A 24,814-nucleotide genomic window follows, 5' to 3' on the forward strand; every position below is an offset into this window, starting at 1 on the left:
TGGGGTCTTTCGATAAGAATGTAGTTTATGCTAATCAACGTATACAAACTCCTTCTAAAAGCACAAGATCGAATTTTACCATGTCTCCTAATCAAGAAATGCGAACAATGGATAAAAACTCCTTGGTTCTTAAGAAAGAGCATATGCAAACCAATATTTTATTGCCTCCATCTACTGATCAAGCTATGAAAAACTCCCAAACAGTTGAAACAGGTATGGCATTTCGAATCCATGTGTTATTAATTTGTAGAACTAAATTTGTTGTCTNAACAAACTGTTTTCGAGGCACTTGGGCAGAATAGTTCGTGATTGCAATATGTGTCCGCTGGGAGTATCATCGTGGATGATATTAAACAAGAAAAGTTGAATCACATGTGGGCAGCTATTGAGGTACAATTGCAACATGCTTCCATTATTGAATGTTTTTAATCAAATTATAATCAGCATTTTGAACTGTGCATAACTGAACAGTGCAATTAATTTAGTTTGAACAGTGCATTATTATAATTTAGCTTAAACAGTGACCTTTGCAAAAGGAATATGCAGCCATGGACCTTAAACAGTGACCTTTGCAAAAGGAATATGCAGCTTAAACATTGACCTTTGCTTGGTCTTTCTCTTGTTCAATGAAATACTTGTTTACCTGTTCAAAGGCACAAAAAAAAACAGAATCAATTAGTCACCCCTTCCTTTGCTTTACAGTAGCTGCAGATCTATGGTACATGTAGCTGTAGATATCTTTGCTTAGTTGGAGCAATCTGACCTCTGTAAATAACACTGATCCTTTCAATTTTTAATAATAATAAAAACTTTGGACATAAAAAAGGAATACCGATTCAATAGCTGACATCACAGAAGGAATACCGCAAAGGACCAAGAACCTCTCTAAGGACCAAGAAGCTCCATTTGTAAACACTTTGCAAATTTTGAGGTTGAGATTGCAGAAAAAGAGGTTTTAATGAATCATCGAAGAAAATGAAGAGTAAAAATATGAGATTACATGTCATTATCCCAAAAAAGAGGAGAATACATGCTTACACCTTAGAAAACATGGGCAACAAACTTTGGCTCCGAAAATATGAGGATATAATTTGGTTAAGGCGCTACAAAGCTCGCCTATTTTCTGCTTGTTTGTTGAATATATGCTGCTTGGATGTCCTTCACGTTACATTCACATCATGTCGTCTGCTGGTATACCGTAACCAGAACTACTTTCTTCAAGTAGTGCAGTAATAAGAAGAAATTTTTCTTAAAATCAGGAAAGATGATTGTTTAGTCAAGAAGACAAGCATATATCTATATTTACTCATCTCTCTTTGATATTTGTTAAGTTGAACGGTTAGAAAAACCGGACGTTTTATGCTTTAATTCCAATTTGAGTCTTGATTTATCACTTGAAACATACCAATTATGTGTATACTGATTTTCCTTTTACAGAAGATATCCTTTTATAGCTTTAGAGGACAATTGTTCTGTTTACTCTTAGTTAAAGTTCCATGTGTGACTTATGCAAAATAACAAAATAAACCTTTTCCTCTTCTTTTCTCGAACCGAAGTTTGATTTACCGTTCCAAAACTTTTCTAATTGATTTTCTTATATTCTTGTAGCCTTGTTGATGTTGCTGGATAACACCTGATGAATTTAGACTGCTTTTAGGGTAAGCAATTTAACCATAGCTAGTGTAAATTTACATATATTATTTTACCAATAGTTATTAATTATCGTCTTTTCAAAATTTTTACTTACAGGTTTTGAAGATTGAAGCTACAAGTCAAGATAAAAGTTTAGAAGAAACACAAGCTCATTATTATTTTGCTAGGGATGTTATGTAAAACACGATATCATAGTCTCGCTCAGGATGTTATCTAAGTTTTTTTGTTAAGGTGTTGAGCAAATATTGAAACTATATAACATCATGCGATGTTAACACTCTAATTAATAACTTTTTATAAATCAATTTGACATTTATTTATAAAAATAACTTTTTTCTGACATCAATCTTAAGGACTGCTTGTCGTAATAAGAGACCAGAAATACGGTCGACATTAAAGTTACTACAATTATTTAAAATAGGGACCAGTGCTGCTCGTCTCTGAAAGATAATCTACGACCAGTAAAAGGTTGGTCGCTAAAAATGGTTAACGACCGAAAAAAAATATATTTTCCATAATATAATTATTGTCTATTAGGGAGGAGAATGCTAGTCGCTAAAACTGTTTAACGACGGGCAAATATATAGTTTCCATAATATATTTATTATCTATTAGGGAGGAGAATGCTGGTCGCTAACACTTTTTAACGACGGAAAAATATATATTTTTCATAAAAAATTAATCGTCTACTGGGACGAGATTTGTAGTCTCTAAAGGATTTTAACAACCAGATGTTTTATCCGTCTCTAAAAACATTTAACGACCGGGTTTCTCGCCCCGTCGCTATTGACCTTTAGCGTCGGAAGCTGTTACGACGGGTGGCGACCGGCTTATTCCCGTCGTAATTGCTCTATTAGGACCGGATTTTGATCTTTAGGGACTAGATTTCCCTTCCTTAAAGGCCGTTTTTCTTGTAGTGCGAGTTGATCGCAGAAGGTGATGACCCAAAGAAACCGGCAATTACTCTCAAACCAATCATAGTCCAGATCCAACCGTCTGAAGACGGTGAGGTGAATATGTCTATACCTCTTGAGTTTGAAGCAGCGCCACCCGCAAAAACACCGGTACCAATTGAGGTTGAGCTCGTGTCTCCGGCAAATGCACCCGCACCATTTGAGGTTGCAGTCTTGCCACCAAAGGCGCATGTTCCATTCGAAGTGGCGTTGTCAACCGCGCCACCCTTATATACAAATGCTATACCCTAGGACTATACAGCCAAGGCGAGAAGGAAGGGCAAGGTCAGGATTGAAGAAACTATCATAGCACAGGGTATGACAAGAACTGGTAGAGTCTATACCCCTGAACATCTGGCTGAATCAAGCAAGCAGGCCTCTAAGTGGCCGCCCCTCATTGAGATAGGTCCGGACGACCTTTGGAGAGAAATACAGGCCAAGGAATATTTGATCATCGACTAGTTAAACAAGATGCCAGCACAAATATCCATTCTCTCTTTGCTGCAAAATTCTGAGACGCATAAGAATGCTCTGTTAAAGGTGTTGAATGAAGAGTATGTACCAAATAACATCACTAGCGGGGAAATGGCTAATATGGTAGGACAAGTTCTGGAAAGCCATAAGATCACCATTTATGAGGACGAGCTGCCACCTGAAGGGCTGGGGAACAACAAAGCACTGCACATCACCATGCAATGCGAAGATTATTTCATCACCAGGACCCTGGTCGATGGAGGTTCTAGTCTTAACATTTGTCCGTTGGTAACACTCAAGAAGTTGGGAAAAGGGCTGCATGAGATAAAGGATGGAGCAATCAATGTGAAAGCCTTCTATGGTCCTCAGAGATCCACCATTGGTGAGATTAGTCTATGCCTGCAGATGGGACAAACCTGGTTCGAGGTCGATTTCTAGGTAATAGATGTACCAGCGTCTTACAACTTGCTGCTGGGATGGCCATGGATCCATGCTGCTGGGGCCGTAGCGTCAACGCTGCATCAGGCAGTAAAGTTCGAATGGAATCACTAGGAAGTGATCATTCATGGCAGCGGTAGCAACCCTATATACAGTCGCCAGACTATTCCGGTAATCAAGGGAAGAAGGAAGTTGGGTGGAGAAACTTACCACCACATTGAACGGGTCAATGCTATCGACAAAGACAAATGGTGGGATAGCAAAATCGAGAGTATACAGAGTTGGAGTGGGTACGAGCCTGGCAAAGGGCTCGGCAAGAACCTCCAAGGAATCTCTAAACCCATAAAACTCAAGAAACACGGCACTACCTTCGGTTTGGGATGTGAATACACCTGGGAAGAATTCAATAGTTGGTCGCCACCATGACACAGTCCTTACTATCCACTAGAGCAGCCAATACCGCATCTGGAGCAGACCTTCCAATAGGCCGACATTATTTATGGGTCAGATGAGGAAGAAGCACTTGCAGCAGTGAAGAACTTGTTTCTAGAGGACAGTGATATGGACTGTTGCGTTATTCTCAAGGAGGAGGGGGAGGAAGGCCCTTCCATACAGGCTGTGAGCAGAGCGGCACATCTCAAGAATTGGACCATCAAGACAACCAAAGCCCAACGAGCCTCGGGGTAGCAAGGCTAAAACAAGCATTATTCATTATTTTATTTACTAAATGATTTTCTTTTCGCATTTTCAATTCCCGCAATAAGATCTTCGATGTTCAAAACAATTATTCAATTTATCAAAAGCATTTTTGATTTTTCTTATGAATTAATATTTATTGCTATAGTTTTCTCTCATTACTTTACCTATACAACATTACCGTTACTTGTCTTGATGAACTAATGACTGTGACATGTAATGAAACAACGCAACAAATGGACATGGATTTAGAGGAAGATGACATACCTGACGAGATTGTCAAAGAAGTTGAGAATTTTGAGAACAGACCTAAGTCCAACCTGGACGAGACCAAAATTGTAAACCTGGGAGATTCAGAAAACGTCAAGGAAACGCGAATCAACATTCACCTATCGCCATCAGAGAAGAGAGAATACATAGAATTTCTAAAGGAGTATGAGGACATATTCGCCTGGTCGTATGATGATATGACTGGTCTGAGTACGTCTATTGTGGCGCACAAATTGCCAACCAATCCGATGTGTCCGCCGATAAAGCAAAAGCTCAAAAAGTTCAAGCCTGATATGAGTTTGAAAATCAAGGAAGAAGTCACCAAGCAGATCAACGCTAAGGTTCTCAGGGTAGTAGAATACCCGACGTGGTTAGCCAACATTGTGCCAGTGCCAAAGAAGGATGGGAAAGTTAGAGTCTGTGTCGACTACCGGAAACTTAACCGGGCCAGTCCGAAAGACGACTTCCCTTTGCCAAATATACACATCCTGATTGACAATTGCGCCAAGCATGAGCTACAGTCATTCATAGATTGCTTCGCTGGTTATCATCAGATCTGGATGGATAAAGAAGATGCTGAGAAAACGGATTTCATTACACCGTGGGGAGTGTACTGTTACAAGATGATGCCATTCGGCCTGAAAAATGCAGGGGCTACTTGAGGGCCATGACTACCATCTTCCGTGATATGATACACAAGGAGATCGAGGTATATGTGGATGATGTTTTTATCAAGTCCAAGAAGGCCACTGACCACATAGAAGATCTGAGGAAGTTCTTCAATAGACTGCTGTGACGACCCAAAGGGTCATCACCGGATTTCTCTCTTTTTCCGTGCTTCCGAGGCCTTGAAAATCTCACCTTTAGTTGCATCGATTTACGTGCGTAGTCCGGGCGCGTAGCCGGAAAGATTATATGCTAAATTCTGTGAAAAATTTCAAAATGTGGCTTTAAAATGATTAAAGTTGACTTTGGTCAACATTTTTGGTAAACGGACCCGAACCCGAACTCGTGATTTGACTGTCCCGGAGGGTCCGTAGAAAAATATGAGACTCGGGCATATGCCCGGACTCGAATTTCGAGGTCGAGAGCCCGAGAAATGAATTTTTCTGTGAAATTATTAAGGAAAATGGAAATGAAAATTGATTAAAAGACTATGGTATCGGGCTCGTATTTTGGTTCCGACGCCCGGTACAAGTCTTAAATATGTGTTAAGCGCTTTCTGTAAAGTTTGGTCGAAATCGGATGTCATTTGACGTGTTTCGGACCTAAATATCTAAAATTTGAAGTTATGAAGTTCGAAATGAAAATGATGATCTTGAGGCTTGATTCAATGATTTTTGATGTTATTTTGGCGATTTGATCGCTCGAGTAAGTTCGTAGGATGTTATTGAGTTAGTGTGTGTGATTGGTTAGGAGCCCCGAGGGCTCGGGAGTGAATTGGAGGTGGTTCGGGGTGTTTTTACACTTAGGAAAGGATCAGATTCTGCTGCATTTTTACATAGGCATTTTGTTCTTCGCGAACGCGGCCTCAGGCTCGCGTTCGCAGTGCTTTGATCTTCCCCTCTTACGCGTTCGCGTCCTACTTCACGCGATCGCGTAGTTCTAATTCCCCCTCCTTCGCGTTCGCATCATCATTATCGCGAACGCGTAGCTTTACCAGCTTCCTCAACGCGTTCGCGTGGCCCCTCACGCGTTCGCGTATAACAGTCCCTAGACCCCCCAACATTTTCTTCTACGCGTTCGCATTCTATTTCACGCGTTCGCGATGAAGTGTCCAGTTTACCCTTCGCGAACACGGCCCCTTTCCTGCGAACGCGAAGGGCAATTTTGCCTAGCGAATTTTTTAAGTTCAAAACAGTAGCCATTGCGGGCTTATTCCCATATTTCACACGAGCTCTTCTTCCCCACACCCCATAAGCGATTTTTAGAGCTATTCTTCACCAAAGCTTCTTGGGTAAGTATCATCTAACTTGTTTTCTTCAATTTCCTCTAGTAATTACTAAATTCCTAGCCCTAAATCATGAAATCAAAGTAGAAACTAGGGGTTTTGGGTAGAGTTAGGGTTTTGAGAATTTTGGGTGATTCAACCTCAATTTGGGGTCGAATCTTAAAACAAATTATATATTTGAACTCGTGGGGTTATGGGTGATTGGGTTTGGGTCTGAGCCTCGTGTTTGGACCATGTGGGACCGGTGTCGAATTTTGCTATGTTTGGAAGAATGCTAGGGACTTCATTTCTAGGCTATGGGATTTTGTTCTAGAGTCTTTATTGATATTATTGAATTGATTATGCCTAGATATCGTTGTTTCGGAGTCGGATTGTAGAGGAAAGGCGGTACTGGAGAGTTGATTGCTATTCTTGGACCGAGGTAAGTGTTTGTTCTAACTTTGGTTAGAGGGAATAGGATTAGGATATTATTTGCTAATTGCTAAATGAAGAGTACGGCGTATAGGCATGGTGACGGTTATCTATACACCGGAGTCTAGCATGACCGTGGGTCTTAACTGTGTTTGAACCGGACTTTGTGAAACATCTTTCTTGTTTGATTGCTAAGTTTCCTATAATGTGAAGGGTTGAGGAGGAATTGCGATTGGTATATTATTGGATTGTTGTCTCGAACTAGAATTTGATAATTGAGAAAGAAGTGATTAAAAGAGAAAGTATTGTGACTTTTCCCTTGCCGGGACACGTAGTCTATTATTGTTGTTGCTCCCTTGCCGGGATATTTGGGTTGTTAGTTGTACCCTTGCCGGGTTAAACCGTTATGTTGTTGAATTCCCCCTAATAGGGCCCCCTTTAGAAAGATTATATGTATATATATATTATGAAATGGGATCGTGTGGCACGCCGACCACTTATATATTATGAATTGGGATCGTGTGGCGCGCCGACCACTAATATTTTATGAAATGGGATCGTGTGGCACGCCATCCACTTATGAATTAAGAAATGGGATCGTGTGGCGCGCCGACCACTTATATATTATGAAATGGGATCGTGTGGCACGCCGTCCACTTATGAATTAAGAAATGGGATCGTGTGGCGCGCCGACCACTTATATATGAGCTATGGTATTGAGATAGTTTCGTCGTTATATCCGTTGATCTGTATTCGCTGTATTTTTCCCCGAGCATGCCCCCTTCCCCTTTTTAGTTGATATTCTCTGTTGTTATTTCTGTTGCCTTTGTATATATATATCTGCACAGGTTGTTTTTGGTAGGTCCTGTCTAGCCTCGTCACTACTTCGCCGGGGTTAGGCCAGGCACTTACCAGCACATGGGGTCGGTTGTGCTGATGCTACACTTCTGTGCTTTTGCACAGATCATAGTATCGGAGCAGGAGCCTTTGGTCAGCAGTAGGAGCGTTGGGAGCTTACTTTAGTCCGGAGATTTCCGAGGTAGCTTGCTGGCGTCCGCATGGCCCGGAGTCTCTCTTATCTCTGTCTTTCGTTTGATTTCCCTTGTATCGGATCAGACAGTACTGTATTCTTATTCAGACTTTGTATTTAGCATTCAGTAGAAGTTCGTGAGTTAGTGACACCAGATCTAGGTAGAGGTGTATTTGAATTTCCGCGCTTGGTTTAAGTTATTTATGTTTCGAGACTTCCGTTTTTATATTAATTGCCTCGTTCTTCTTTATACTGTTAATGATGTTGAGAGAAGTGTTAAATTAATTGGCTTGCCTAGCTCCTATTAGTAGGCGCCATCACGACTCTCGAGGGTGGGAAATCCGGGTCGTGACAACTGCGGAAATACAACGTGAAATTAAACCCCGCGAAGTGTGCATTTGGGGTTTCTGCTGGGAAATTGCTTGGGTTTATTATGAGCCACCGAGGAATAGAACCGGATCCATCGAAGGTCAAAGCCATTCAAGAACTACCACCGCCAAGGACCAAGAAAGATGTGATGAGTTTCTTGGGAAGGCTTAACTACATCAGCCGATTCATAGCACAGTCTATAGTTATCTGTGAGCCAATATTCAAGATGTTAAAGAAGGACGCCGCCACCAAATGGACCGATGACTACCGAAAGGCCCTCGACAAAATCAAGGAGTACATGTCAACACCACCAGTCTTAGTCCCGCCTGAGCCAGGTAGACCCTTATTACTCTACCTTGCAGTGTTAGATGAAGTTTTCGGCTGCGTTTTGGGGCAGCACGATGAGAGAGGAAGGAAGGAGCAAACCATTTATTATCTCAGCAAGAAGTTCACCCCGTACGAGTTCCGGTATTCTCTATTGGAATGCACCTGTTGTGCTTTGACTTGGGTAGATCAGAAGCTGAGACGTTACTTCTATGCCTATACTACATATCTCATAACGAGAATGGATCCCTTGAAGTACATCTTTCAGAAGCCCATGCCCACTGGCAAGCTAGCCAAGTGGCAAATCCTGTTGAGTGAGTTCGACATTGTTTTCGTAACTCAGGAAGCGGTCAAGGGACAGGCACTACAGACCACCTTGTTGAAAACCCCGTGGATGGAGAATACAAACCCCTGAAAACGTATTTTCCCGATGAAGAGGTATCATTCATAGGAGAAGACATTGCAGAATCCTATGACGGTTGGAGAATGTTCTTCGACGGAGCAACAAACTTCAAAGGAGTTGGCATTGGAGCAGTCCTAATATCATAAACTAGTCAGCATTACCCGGTGTCTGCCAAACTCAGGTTCCCCTGCACCAACAACATGGCCGAGTATGAAGCCTGTATCCTAGGACTCAAAATGGCCATTGACATGAACGTTCAAGAGCTGTTAGTGATTGGAGATTCAGACTTATACATCAGGTACGAGGAGAATAGGCAACCAAGAACTCTAAGATACTCCCGTATCTGCACCACGTACAGGAATTGAGAATGAGGTTCACGAAGACGGAATTCCAACATGTTCCCAGAATCCAGAATGAGTTCGCTCATGCATTGGCTACCCTATCATCTATGATACAACATCCAGACAAGAATTTCATTGATCCCATTCCAGTGAAAATCCATAATCAGCCAGCTTACTGTGCTCATGTTGAAGAAGAAGCAGACGGAAAGCCTTGGTTTCATGATATCAAGGAATATTTGGCAAAAAGAGAGTACGCAGACATTGCAAATCCTACTCAGAAACGCACACTTCGGAGATTGTCCAATAACTTCTTTCACAACGGAGGAATCCTGTATAGGAGGACCCCCGATTTGGGATTATTAAGATGTGTCGACACAAAGGAAGCATCCAAGCTACTAGAGGAAATTCATGTTGGGACCTACGGTCCACATATGAATGGTTTTGTCTTAGCAAAGAAGATACTCTGGGCTGGTTACTTCTGGATGACTATGGAAACGGACTACATCCAGTATGTCAAGAAATGCCACCGCTGTCAGATACATGAAGACATGATAAAGGTACCTCCAAACGAGCTTAACACAACAAGCTCACCATGGCCGTTCGCCGCCTGGGGAATGGACGTTATTGGACCAATCGAGCCTGCTGCTTCCAACGGACACAGGTTCATCCTAGTATCCATCGACTATTTCACCAAATGGGTCGAAGTAGCATCTTACAAAGAAGTGACTAAGAAAGTCGTGGCAGACTTTGTTCGCGACCGCATTGTTTGTCGATTCGGAATTCCAAAGTCAATCATTTCTGATAATGGCTCCAACCTCAACAGCAACTTGATGAAAGCTATGTGCGAAACTCTCAAGATCAAACATAAGAATTCCACAGCCTACAGACCTCAGATGAATGGAGCTGTAGAAGCTGCCAACAAGAATATCAAGAAGATATTGAGGAAAATGATAGAGAAGCATAGACAGTGGCACGAGAAGTTATCATTTGCTCTACTGGGGTATCGCACCACAGTCCGCACATCAACCGGGGCAACCCCCTATATGCTGGTTTACGGTACAAAGGCTGTCATTCCCGCTGAGGCAGAAATTCCTTCCCTAAGGATCAACAAAAAGCTGAGCAACTAGCCCTTATAGACGAAAGAGAATGAATGCAGTCTGCCATGGTTAACTCTATTAGAACAGAATGTCCAGAGTCTTCAACAAAAGAGTCAAGCCAAGACAGTTCAAACCGGGGCAGCTAGTGTTGAAGAAAATTTTTCCGCATCAAGATGAAGCCAAAGGAAAGTTCTCTCCCAACTTGCAGGGCCCATACATGGTTCACCGGGTTTTGACAGGAGGAGCCCTCATACTTGCAGAAATGGACGGAGAAGTCTGGCAAAAGCCGATCAATTCAGATGCAGTCAAGCGTTACTATGTGTAATCTTTATGCTTTCCTCATATGATGTAAATTGAACAATGCCTGACCTGATTCCCGTTTAAGAGGGGATACGTAGGCAGCCCTATGAGTTCGATCACAATGCAATAAAATTTCATTCCCCCCCTCCCCCCGCAATTGGAAACTGGGGCAGAATTTTGAGGAGGACCCTCAAAATTCCGAAGTAATTTCAGTCGATCGCCGTACGAGCAACAATCAGAAACGTCAACCCATCAAACATGGGCAGAATTTTGAGGAGAACCCTCAAAATTCTGTTGCAGGAGAGGTTGCAATGTCCTTAACTACGTCACAGTCGTCGGTTCATCTAAAAGATATTTTTAGTTATACATTTATGTCATACTCTTACAAAATCATGCATGTTTATTATTGAAACTGCTTTGTTTAGCAACGCTACCCCAATGATACAGACGGTATCACCAGATCAAAGCCGAACGAGTCAAGCAAAGCCAGCGGGGATACGAACTAACCTCCCCCTTTACAAAACTCACGATTTTTCTTTGGATGCAGGCATAGGATTGTGAAATCCTTAAACATACTGTACGCCCATGTGACAAACATTGTTTTCAGAACCGTTGCACTTGCAAACATTTGCTATCAGCACACACCAGTAATGCTCCGTAGTCACAATGCTCCAAGTAATCACAATGCCGCAATCTGCTATTAGCTAAGAAAACTCTACTATCATTTGTTATTTTATTTCTTTCATAAGGCTACTATTCTGCCTTCCGAGACTAAACGCTGTCTCCATCTGCATTCTTGCATAACGCTACTATTCTGCCTTCCAACTTGCATAAGGCTACCATTCTGCCTTCCGAGACTAAACGCTGTCTCCATCTGCATCTGCATTGCATAAGGCTACTATTCTGCCTTCCAACTTGCATAAAGCTACCATTCTGCCTTCCGAGACTGAGCACTGTCTCCATCTGCATTCTTGCATAAGGCTACCATTCTGCCTTCCGAGACTAAGCACTGTCTCCATCTGCATTCTAGCATAAGGCTACCATTCTGCCTTCCGAGGTTAAGCTCTACTCCATCTGCATTCGCATCTTTGCATAACGCTACTCTCCTGCCTTTCGAGGTTAAGCTCTGCCTCCAATTTTCTTCGAAACTAAGCACTATCTCATGCACTATTTATCTCGCTTTTTTTTACGGGCTAAGCTCTGCCCTTCAACTCGCAAGACTAAGCTCTGTCTTGTCCGCATCATACTACTGCATCCTTCATGGGCTGAAATATCGCCAACTCTAAAGGCGTCATCGTTCGGAGGCACCATCTTCATGGCCCGAGAACACCATGTCATGGCCTGAGGACCTCTTTCAATCTTTTGCATATCATTATTCAAAGGCGTCATGGTTCGGAGGCACCATCCTCATAGCCCGAGAACATCATTTCATAGACTGCGAATCCTGCACCAAACAACCCATTCCCCAGGACATCATGGTCTGAGGACGCCATTCCTAACCGTCCAAAGACAACATTCATGGTCCGACGGGAATTTGCATCATATTTAAAATTACGCAATATATGCTTGTACCGTTTATTTGCAGGTAACCCGACAAGCAACGACTATCCCAGCAGGAGTGATCCCGCTCCAGTTTTCCCAGCCATATCAAACCTCACCATTCTCGTAAACCATTCACTCACCCAGCCCTAGATGTTGCGTCCGCTCTTGAGATGACTTCATCGGTAAACTTCGCCGATGAATCCAGAACTACACATGGCCTAATTCCTGTAGAACCAGGGATATGTAGGCAGCTCAGAAGCTAGTGTGCGGCCTAATCTCTCAAATCATTTCGCTCGGTCAAAATTGGCCATCATTTCTTTACCCGAAAATTCTTTCATCCTTCCCGGGTAAAGAGGGGCAGTTGTTGATACCCAATTTTTTCCTATATATTTTTAATATGCAAAAATACCTTTGAAATAGCATATATTTGCATATATAAGCATGCACAAGGTTTCTATTTTTTTCATAATTTTAAGGGTTTAAATTGAATTATTTTCCCCCTTTTTCTCCATAAAACCCCAATAAATATTTTTTTCAAGTTAGTGTTGTGATTATTCACTCATTTAATTTCTATATTTTATGCCAAAATATGGTTAATATATTTATATGCATTTTTTATAATTGCATTTGGTATTTTTAAGCTAAAATTGCATATAATTGCAATGTTAGCCCTTTTAATGTATAATTATATTTTATATGCATAAAATTGGTCCCTATATTTTTAAAATGACAATTGTATATTTTATATCATTTTGGCACATTAAATTATTTTCCAAAAATTACTTATTATTTATTATAAATTAAATAGATGAAAATTGGCTATTTAAATTATAGCCAGATTGGCATTTCAATTACAGCCTAAATTGAACCCAACCCCCAGCCCAATTTCTAATTAAATTACCCGACCCAAACCCCAAATACACATACCCGACCCGACTCTTGTTAGATCATGACTGTTGATCATTTTGATCAACGGTCCAGATCTCTCATTTCCTAATTAAACTAACCTATATCCCCCCAAACCTAATTGATTTTCACGACCAACCCCGCCGCCCTAAAATCCTCTCTGCTCTCAAACTCTCTCAATCTAACCCTAATATTCAACCGCGACCTCCCGTCTCCGGCCACCTCTCATCGTCTCTTAAGCCTCCAATGGCTTCTCTCATGCGACGCTCATCTTCTCTGAGGCCTTCAAGGGACCTGGGCCATGCCGACTTGTATCTAGGGTTCGCTGTTTGTATGTTCATGGCTATTTCGGTGTGATTTCGAGCAAAATCACACCGTATTCGTTACGATCTTTGAGTTTCTAAACAGGTTCTTCCATCTCTACTTGGGTTTCTTCTGAAACCTTAATTTTTGTTTGCATCTCTTAGATCTGTGCTATTTTTAAACGATTCGAGTCTGTTCCTTTTATGTTTCACACTGTCCTTGAACTTCTTTTGCAAAAATCATTGATTTCAAGTTGATTTTCACTTTCTTCTAAATCTAGGGTTTTTCAGAACTTCTTCTACACTTTGTTTAAATCGATTTTTATGTTTTAACTTCTATCTTTTGAATATCTCGACTGATTCTATGCTTTACTACTTTTTCAACTCGCATATGTTAAAAGCCCTAATTTTTAGGGTTCTTCGTTTGGTTTCCGTGTATTAGCATGACTGACCGGCTCTCATTTTTTTAGTTCTTGTGATTCTTATGATTGCCTCGCCTTGATATGCTTCTACTGAGTTTCTCAGCCTAAACTTACACTGATTCTATGTGTATGTGTTCATCTTGACTGTTCACATCAAGACTTGCATCTTTCTCACCGATTCGGTATTGTTTAACCTTCATGTTTTGCTAGAGTTGTGTGCCAAAATCTTGACTATCCATGTCTTACTCTATTTATATGTTAAACATACCGACTTTTTTTTTCTTATGACCTTCTCTTTGATTGATTCTGAATTCCCTGTTACTTGGTGTGATTTGAACACTTTCCTTTAAACCCCCCAACTCCTACCTTTCCACTTAATTTGATTAATTTGCTTGCCTTAATTAATTTTCCCTTGCTTGTCTGCATTGTTACTTGACTCTTACTAATTGTTTCCTTAGTTTAAAACTTTCTGAACCTAGACTTAATTATATGTTCTATACTTGTACTATTTTGAAATCTTTCCTTTTTTGTTATACTCCAACTGTGTATGATTTCTTTCCTTACTTGTCACCTGCTCTTTACTGTTTGCACTGACTCCCTTAATTAAAGGGAGATTCGAACCAATTTTTTATACTGAGTTTTATAATTACTGAACATTGATTCTTGCCTTATTTTAACCAATTTTCAAACTACTATATAAATGGCTCTCTTCTATAGTCTTAACACACAAACTCTTGGTTCAAAATTCTCTCACACACTTAAAACTTTCTGCTCTCGTTTGTACTACTTGCTATTGCTCTAAGTTAGCCGGCTGCAAGCCAGGGCTAACCATTGTGTTCTCCTGCTCTGTCACTATGTTTGCTATCCTCTTTACTGGTATATCCTAGTTTCAATTCAGAGTTCCAACAACAATATGATTCTCTTATTGTTTCAGTTCATTCTGTTTCTAGTTTGCTTCTATTTGTGGTTTTGCTGTGAAATCTGAAGTTAATATGTTTACATTATTAAGCATGTTATGAACTTCCCTCCTTTTAGAATTAGTGTGTTACCCCCTCTGTTTGTTTCTGAACATTCCCAGACCTTTACTTGATTATGTGTTTGCAATTAAGTGTTCTATGAATCCCAAACCCCCTTGATCCCTGTTTGGTTCTGTGACTACTGGATGTGTATCAACCTGTCTTAAAGGTTATGTTTGGACTTCTGTTCATTTCTTCAATCTCTTGTCAAACAGTCTCTGTTGTTTTACTAAATTACTTTCAAACAGACTTTCAATACAGTCTTTCACTAAAAACCTTTTCAACTTGTTTCAAGCACTTTCACTTTACTCCTAGATTAATAAGTTCTGCCCCCTCCAGTATGTATACTGCCTTGGGATCCTCTTGAGAACCCTCTGAACTCTGGCATACTGAGGCTGGTCCTTCCGCACTGCACTTGTTCAATTTTGGTTGCCAAGTCTAGGTGTAAGCACTGCCCGGGATCCTTGAGATCCTTAGGGAACTTTGATACACCTAGACTATGTCATTGTCTATGGAATTGAGGCATATGAGGTCATTGGAGGCTTTGAGGAATCTGTGCCTAATTGAAGGCTCCCTATAGAATAGCTTCTTGAGTTTTTATTTACTTATGTAATTTCATTCATTGTTCTGTAATAACTTGTAAACAAATATTGGGGTATTTAGTGAAAAGGGTGGGTAGATACATGCTTTATGGGGTAACTCGGGTAGAAATCATGCTCCTAGGACCTTGCTTTTAAATCTATATGATTTACTAAGTAGAAATCATGTATATAAGGTTCTGCATTTTGTCATGTTTAGAAACCATGCCTATAGATTCCAAACAATCATGTCTTAAAATCAAATTAATAATAGATTCCATGCCTATAGGACTTAATTCAGATTCTGGTACAACGAGTATTTATGTATGTTTCCCTGACTGCAAACCGTTAAAATCAGTATTACACTTAGATATCATGCCTATAGGGAACCATATTCGAAATTCTGCTTTCCAATTTAATTTGGTCTAAATAAGTCAACTTGATCACGCCTAGTTCATTTCTGAATTGGTTTCATTAAGTATTAAGTATTTTTTGAAACAAGTTCTTTCGAACTGCCTCGATATCATTATATATCATGACTATAGGTATTAAAGGAGTCCATTTCAAAACCTGCTTTGTTTATTTGCATCAATACTCCGCGTATAGGCAATCCCTTAGGATGTTTTCAAAATTGCATATCTGAAACTGTCTCTATTGCTTATGTTTTCTAATCCTAACAAGCTTTTTTTTTTTTAAAAAAAAATCCGTGGGCAACCGCTAGTGTTATAACTTCTGAGTCTAAAGAGGTTGTTTGTCTGCATATTCACCTAGATGTCCTGCTTTAGGACATTATCTAATAAAGATCTTAATTGTGTTTGAGTCGTGCCGCTTGTATGTTTACTTGAGGAGGAAAATTGAGCCTTCATCTACTCCTTCCTGTTTTTGTTTGCGCAAAGTCCTAATTGTTTTGCTTGTCGCCTTAGATTTTTCACCTTTAAAAACCTTTGGGGTACGTCTAGAACCATCTATAGGTAGAGGTCCTAACTCCCTCCAGGACCATTAAGAAGGGACGGGTAGCAGCACGCGATAGGAATCCATAACCAACACTCACTTTGCATGACCAATAAGGGGACGGGAAGGGCAGGCATGGATATGATGACTGGTGCGCTAATGCCACGCGTAGCCCCTTTCTAAGGAGTGATTACCGGGCATTGTACTGATGTGATCCTATAGGCTAACCAACCTAGGACACCCCTTTACATTCGCAAATATGCTTAGATTGTACTCATTTTCAAAATCTAGCTTTTCATTAACTGTTTTTTTTTCAAACATCTGTGTACTTAAACTTAAATCCCTTACTATTTGAGCCATACTTGCTTATTTGCTAATTGTACAAATCCACAAAAATTGTTTGGCCGAGAACCACGCTAGTGGATCCTGAGGGGTGTCTAACACCTTCCCCTTAGGATAATTTCAAGCCCTTACCCTATCTCTGGTTACCAAACGTTGTTATAAATGAACCCTCTAGGTGCCCTAACGCACCCTAAATCGTTAGGTGGCGACTCTTCAAAAATGCAAACCCCTTTCCCAAAAGGAACGAGTTGTCTCAACCAAAATATCATAAACCCGGTTTCGCGAAAAAAAGGATGCGCGACAGTATGTTTATTCATGGCTTAAAGAGTTGAAGATTGTGGCCCTCAGTTCTTTATTCAAGTGATAAAACATATATGGATTAGAAATATTTCACGTGTTCAAATCATAGTAATATTGCGCCAACGGTCATAATTTTTCGATTATTAAAAAGAGAGTAAGAAAATGTTATTGGAGATAATGATTCTAGTTATCGGCCACCCACATCGTTATGCAAAAATCAAAGCTATGATGACTTGGCCTGCCATTCTTGATTGCCTTGTTGGGAGACAATTCAAGAGATTGAAGTGATTGTACGATTTCTGAATGCAGATCTCATGAGCATGTTTTAGCCAAGGGTGACTTTATCAAATTAGTGGGCTAAAGCAAAATTTTAATAAGAGGCTTTATACCTCTTCTTTTTCATTAGTACGTTTGTACACACATATGCAAAAAAGTTAGTGTTACTATTTTTTTCATACTTGTTGTTGCAGTATAATATTCTTAAATAACATAAAGCCTTTAGGCTTTAGCTTCAAATATAATATTACTATTTAAATTAAAAAGGAGTAATTTAAATAAATAAGATGTTTGACATGTATTTGCAATATGTTATCTTTGATATTGTTGTAAAAAAATATTTACTTATATGAAGATCTAAGTAATTTAATTCAAGTTTTAAAATATTTTATTGTTAAAGAGTAGATAATATTTCTTTCTTTTTTACAAAATTTGTGTTAGAATTGATAAAGTCCAGTGGAGTTCATAATTGCATAATAGGAGTCAAAATAGTCACTTTTTCAACTTGATACCTTTTTTTTCCCTACAAACATTACTATTTTCTAATTTGAAATAAAATTCATTATTAAAAAATTTTGTGACGTAAATCATACTACAACCACTTCTCCACCCCAGACATTCTCAATCAAAATTTCTAGAATCTCAATTAAGAGAAGACAATAATGACAAGAACATTAAAGGCAGTGAATGTGCCATTTAGTTACCAAATATAAATGAAGCTGATTGAACAACACGTTAATGGTGGGGTCGTAGTTTATAAATAATTGTTGATCATCAATTAGGGGTGGCTCAATGAAACCGGTGGCCTAAAATCAAAATATATTAAAAGACCCAAAACTTCTTGCAGGTTATATGGTGTTGAACTTTCCCCTTAAATGAAAATGGTAAAGGGTGAGCCCATTATCCATCGTGTTCAGAATCTTATTACACTTAGCACAGAGATTTCTTAGTTAAAAAAGATGAGACATAGAAGAACTTGCTTTTTGACGTGTGTATCGATCAAATGTGACAAAAAGGAATATTTAATTTAGAGAATTTGAGTTAAAATTAGAAAGTAAAATCGTGAAAAAAGACTATACATAAAAGAAGAAAATAGAATTGATGAAAAGGTAAATATATTATTTAATATGGTGAGAGAAAACTTTATCCTATTAATTCACTCTTACATCTATTTGGGGCCTTAAATACAAGGGGTCCTAAGGCAACGGCTTCACCTACCTTACCCTAGAGCCGTCCTTGGTTTTAGCAATATTTCTCATTTTCAGTTAACACTTATAGTTATTCTTTGTTTAACTTGATAACACTGTTAAATCCAATGTCGCACCTACATGGAGCCTTGTGGGTACTCAAGTAAGCCAATCCTAACACCCTCATAGTAGCTTTACACAGTCAATCTCTATATTCGTGCGGTGCACGAATATTTTTTGTTAAATATTATGACGCATACCGAAAGTAAAACACTTTCAATTGCATATGTATTCTAAAATTATCTAATAATCAGTTCCTTAAAATAAAAAATAACAAAGTATAACATATAGTGTAAACAAACTCATTAATTTTTTTTTGACGCAATCAAAATACAAAATGAAACTAAACATTTTGAAATCACATAGTTTGAGATTTAAGTTGTTAATTCATGTTAAGAATGCAACGATAATTTTTTTTCTCTGTTATGCAAAAGTTTACTTTAGTTCAGCCTAGATGATTCATGTTAAGGAGGTCAATTTGAGATTAAGATTTACTGTATTAATGATAAGAATAAACTGATTAATTTTAATAGGTTTCCAATTTAAATTGATTGAGGAAGTCAAACAATCTGCGTTCTACAAGAACACGTCCATAATTGCGGTTAAATGACAAATGTCGTCTCTTCGTTTGATTCTCGTATTTATGAAAAACAATTACTTAGTACTTTTATAAAATTTGCTTAAACGGTTAAAGAAGTTTGAGCACATATATATTTTATTTTAAAATTATAATGCTACCAAGTTCTCGTTGTTAAATATTCCATGGTATCAGGAATCACCAAATTTTAAGGCACTTCTATTTGTTTTATCCAAAAATAAAAAAATAAACTTATATTTAAAAGCATATCTATTTTTATGATTAGTTTTCTTCTATCCATCAATGTCATGACCCGGATTCTCAATCTCGGGAGTCGTGATGGCGCCTACTAATACGAGTTAGGCAAGCCAATTAATTGCACAATCTATCTTTTTACCCATTTTATATTCATTAACAATTTCGAAATAATAACATTTAAACAGCGAAATTTAACATAAGCGGAAGAAAGAAGCAATAAGCTATCCGAACATGAATATCTAATACAACTGTTTGAGTCTCGACAACCCAGAACTGGTGTCACAGTTTCGCAGACGGTCTAAGAATACAACAAATAAAGGGTCTGAAAGAAATAAATACAACACTGTCTCTAGAAATGCATGAAAGAAACAGGAATAGTAGATAGAAGGAGACGCCAAGTCCTGCGGACGCCTGCATGACTACCTCGGGTCGCCTGATGATCAAGAATCAGCAATCTCATTGCGGTCCGAAGTCCACAACACTGGGGTCTGCACAAAAGAGTGCAAAGTGTAGCATCAGCACAACCGACCCCATGTGCTAGTAAGTGCCTAGCCTAACCTCAGCGAGGTAGTGACGAGGCTAGACCAGACTACTACATAAACCTGTTCAGTTCAAATATATACAGCGGAAAAGAAATACAAAAATAACCCAGCCAAAATGGGAGGGGGAGCATGGTGGCGGGGAGATAACAAATCCGAATAGAAAGACATCAAATAAACGAAAGAAACAACAGAACTCGGATATCAACAAAGAATAAGAAATCAATAAATGCACGGCATCACCCTTCGTGCTTTTACTCTCGTCCTCACCAAAGCAATCATATAATAAAAATGTGCACGGCATCACCCTTCGTGCTTTTACTCTCTTTCCTCACTATATAATCAATAAAATTGGCACGGAATGGTACATCGTGCGGCACGGCATCACCCTTCGTGCTTTACACTCTTTCCTCACAATAATACACGGCATCACCCCTCGTCTTTATACTCTTTCCTCACAAAACAAACAATGCACGGCATCGCCCTTCGTGCTTTAACTCTCTTCCTCACCCAAACAACAATCACAAATAATAGGGCAAGGGAATAAATGAAATTGCAATAAAGATCCCGCCAAGGGAACAACAATTCAACAAATAAATCCCGGCAAGGGAACAACATCAATAATATCAACATCCTGGCAAGGGAGATAACAAATAAATCAACAATAGCACGGCAAGGGTGTCAACATAATAACTTCTTTTCTTTCTCACTTTTACTTCACAATTCACTTCATAACTCGAGCCAATGCTCTAGAGATTCAATTATCACTTACACTTTCACAATTCGTTACACAACTTGAGCCAACGCTCCTCAAAGTTCATAGGTCACAATTCCTTCCACAAACTTTACACAACATATAGAAACCATCACCAAGGCATGAAAGATACAACAAAGTCATAAAATCACAATATAAGACCCCCGAGAATGCTAGACACCAGCGTATAGATACTCGTCACCATGCCTATACGTCGTACTCAACAATTACCACATAGCAAATAGGACTCAACTCCTAATCCCTCAGGCTAAGGTTAGACCAAACACTTACCTCGATGCCACGAACACAATTCACGCTTCAATTATAGTTTTACCCCTCGATTTCACCACCAATCCGTTCGTATCTAGTCACAAGTTACTTAATTACATCAATAAACGCTAAATGAATCAAGTCGAATGCATAAAAATAAATTTTCCAAAGTTTTACCCAAAAAGTCAAAAATCGCCCCCAGGCCCTCATGGTCAAAACCGGAGGTTCGAACCAAAACCCGATCACCCATTCTCCCACGAACTCAAATATATAATTTATTTTTAAATCGGACCTCAAATCGAGGTCCAAATCCCCAATTTTTGAAAAATCTAGGTTCTACCCAAAACACCCAATTTCCCCTATGAAAATCATTGATTTGAAGTTGAAATCATGTTAAAAGATGTTAAGAAATTGAAGAATGTTAGTTAAAAATGACTTACAATTGATTTGGAGAAGAAGAAACCTTTGAAAAATCGCCTAAGTGTGTTTATGTTTTGAGAGGATATGAAATGGGTTAAAAATTCGGCTAAGTATAAAAGTTGCAGGTCTCAGATGTGGGAATTGCGAACAGGGGTTCGCAATTGCGAACCCCGACCTCTGCTATTATGGGAATTGCAAAACAGGTCTTGTATTTGCGAACCCTTCAGGAAAATAGGACCTTCGCATTTGCGAACAACTTGTCGCATTTGCGACTGGGGAACTGCGACAACTTCATCGCATTTGCGACTCAAGGCTGGAACAGGGATTTTCGCATTTGCGAAAGAAATCTCGCATTTGCGAGACTAAGCTGGCCTGGCTTCCTTTGCATTTGTGATCAGCCACTCGCATTTGCGAGCCAGGCTTCGCAAATGCGAAGCCTGCAGGCCTGATATGCACAGCTGAAACTGCAATTTTTCTAAGTTCAAAATGCACCCTGTCGCCTATCCAAAACTCGCCCGAGCCCTCGGGGCTCCAAACCAAATATACACACAATCTCAAAAACATCCTACGGACTTATTCGTGCACTCAAATTACCAAAATAACATCATGAACATCGAATTAATCCTCAAGACCATTGAAATTTCTCAAAACTTCTTTAAACATAAAATTTGCATTTAAGGTCCGAATCACGTCAAATGGATTCCGTTTCTTACCAAACTTCACAGAATTGTCTTAAATCACATATAAGTCATGTACCGGGCGCTGGAACTAAAATACGGGCCCGATACCAACATGTTCTAGTCGGAATTCATCTCCAAATCCTTTAAACAATTTCAGAAAACAATCTTCTTCAAAAATTCATTTCTCGGGCTTGGGACCTCGGAATTCGATTCCGGGCATACGCCCAAGTCCCATATTTTCCTACGGACCCTCCGGACTGTCAAATTACGGGTCCGGGTCCGTTTACCCAAAACGTTGACCGAAGTCAAATTAATTTATTTTATAGTCAAAATTTATCATTTTTCACAGATTTTCACATATAGGCTTTCCGGCTACGCGCCCGGACTGCGCACGGTGATGCTAAAAGAGGTTTCTAAGGCCTCGAAACGCAGAATTCATTTTAAAAACAAGTGATTACCTTTTGGGTCATCACAATCAGGCTCCTCAAAATTTAAGTCCTATTATAATGAAATTAACAACTAGTACAATAACAACAACAACAATAACTACAACAACAACAACAACAACAACAACAACAATAACAACAACAGCAACAACAAACCCAGTAGTTTCCCATAAGTGAGGTCTGGGGATGGTAAGATATACGCAGCCTTACCTCTACCCCTAGAATGGTAGTGAGGTTGTTTCCGATAAATTAACAACTAATAGGATCAAGTAATTCCAAAAGCAAGTTCTTAGTTTTAATTTTTTTTTTTCAATGGAACTTGTCTTGGGGCCTTGAAAGTACTTTATGACAAAATAACAACTTTCAATTCTTTCCCAATAAAATTCCAAATTATCAATAAATTGTTAACGTAACAATGATTTATCAAGTCGCTAGACAAAAAGGGATATTTAAAAGCAAACGGAATCCGATTCTTTATAGTATTTATTAGCATGTACATATAGTTCTTTAACGCAAACCTATGTTGTTTGAGTATCAAATCAGTTTTCAAAAGCAGTTCTTATTTGAGGTTTTTTCTTTGCTTTGGTAAAAAAATTTCAACTGCTTAATTTGTTAGCAATATAGTTAATGTAAAAAATATAGAAGGCTTACATTTGGAACAGGGTATGACGATTGTTGAATTTAGTACATTGCCGATTCACAAAAGTTAGGCTCAATTTTAGTTGAATTTTTAAAATTAGGTAGTTTAAATATTACAATTTTATCCGACATTGAATAACAATTGATCAATATTTTGAGGATAGTGTTGTACATAACTTTTTTAGTCTATAAAAATTCAATAATAGACGAAATTGCATATTTTAATAGACAATGAAATTTACGTTTGTCTTGCATTTCATATTTCTTTTTTGAATCAAGCGAGTGCCAAATTCTTTGCGGTTCACGATTAGCGTCTATGGTAAATTGGTAACGTTTTGTATATTACTCATCACGCCATTGTAGTGTTATAGCCTTGTGGTTTGCAAATTATTGTGAAAGAAATTATCAATTACCTCCTTTAACGAATCACGACAATATTAGAAATAATGAAACATTCACTACTAGAATTCCTGCATAAAGCGACCAAAATTTAGCGACCAAAGTTGGTTTGCCAAGAAAAGCGACCAAAGTTGGTCGCTAAACTGGTGAAAATAATAAAATAATGATTTTAAATAAATTAGCGACCAACGTTTGTCGCAACTTGGTCGAAAATTTTGTCAAACTGTTGACCGGACTGGTCAGACTTGCTTGGTCAAAGAATTACTCAGATTAGCGACCAATGTTGGTCGCTCCATGGGACCCACTTATTAAATTTTAATAATTATAATATTATTTTTAAAAAATAACAAAATATAAATAAATAAAATTTAAAATTAGCGACCAAAGTTGGTCGCTATATAAAGAGAAAACAGGTTGAGACCAACTTTGGTCGCTAATTTGGGACCCGGTTATAAAATTTTAATAATTATAATTTTGTTTAAAAAAATTATAAAATATAAATAAGTATAATTCAACTTTAGCGACCCTTGTTGGTCGCTCAGTAGAGTATAGACCAACTTTGGTCGCTAATCTGGGACCCGGTTAATATTTTAAATATAGTAAAAAAGATAAATAAATCTGATTTAAGTTTAGCGTCCAACTTAGGTCACTAATTTAAAATAATGTATGTTTAGCGACCAAAGTTGGTCGCTATTTAGGTCAACAAAGGTCAAAATTAAAAATCACTTTTGTATTTAGTAAATAAAGAATATAAATGTTAGCCGTTAACACTTTTGTAATACAAGGGATGAATAGTACTACGAAGCGTGCGTGTGTGTCTATATATATATATATATATATATTACTTACGCTATACTATGCACTAAGTATAAGTGTATTAGGTAATATTATATCGAATGTAGCTTATATATATATAACATATATACTTACGCTATACTATGCACTAAGTATAAATGTATTAGGTAATATTATATCGAATGTAGCTTATATATATATATGTAATATATATACTTACGCTGTACTATGCACTAAGTATAAGCGTATTAGGTAATATTATATCGAATATGGCTTATATATATGTAATATATATACTTACGCTGTACTATGCACTAAGTATAAGCGTATTAGGTAATATTATATCGAATATGGCTTATATATATGTAATATATATAGTTACGTTGTACTATGCACTAAGTATAAGCGTATTAGCTAATATTATATCGAATATGGCTTATATATA

At 38.6% G+C, this 24,814-nt stretch overlaps 1 long non-coding RNA gene across 1 annotated transcript; it reads left to right on the forward strand.

The window, feature by feature from the left end:
• Positions 1-904: 904 nt before the first annotated feature.
• On the forward strand, positions 905-1,933 carry LOC109236824. The gene is made up of 3 exons (XR_002069556.1): positions 905-1,191; positions 1,609-1,658; positions 1,750-1,933. It is a non-coding gene; the product is annotated as an uncharacterized LOC109236824 (long non-coding RNA).
• Positions 1,934-24,814: the final 22,881 nt, after the last annotated feature.

Source organism: Nicotiana attenuata, unplaced genomic scaffold (assembly GCF_001879085.1).
Source record: "Nicotiana attenuata strain UT unplaced genomic scaffold, NIATTr2, whole genome shotgun sequence".
Lineage (NCBI taxonomy): Eukaryota > Viridiplantae > Streptophyta > Magnoliopsida > Solanales > Solanaceae > Nicotiana > Nicotiana attenuata.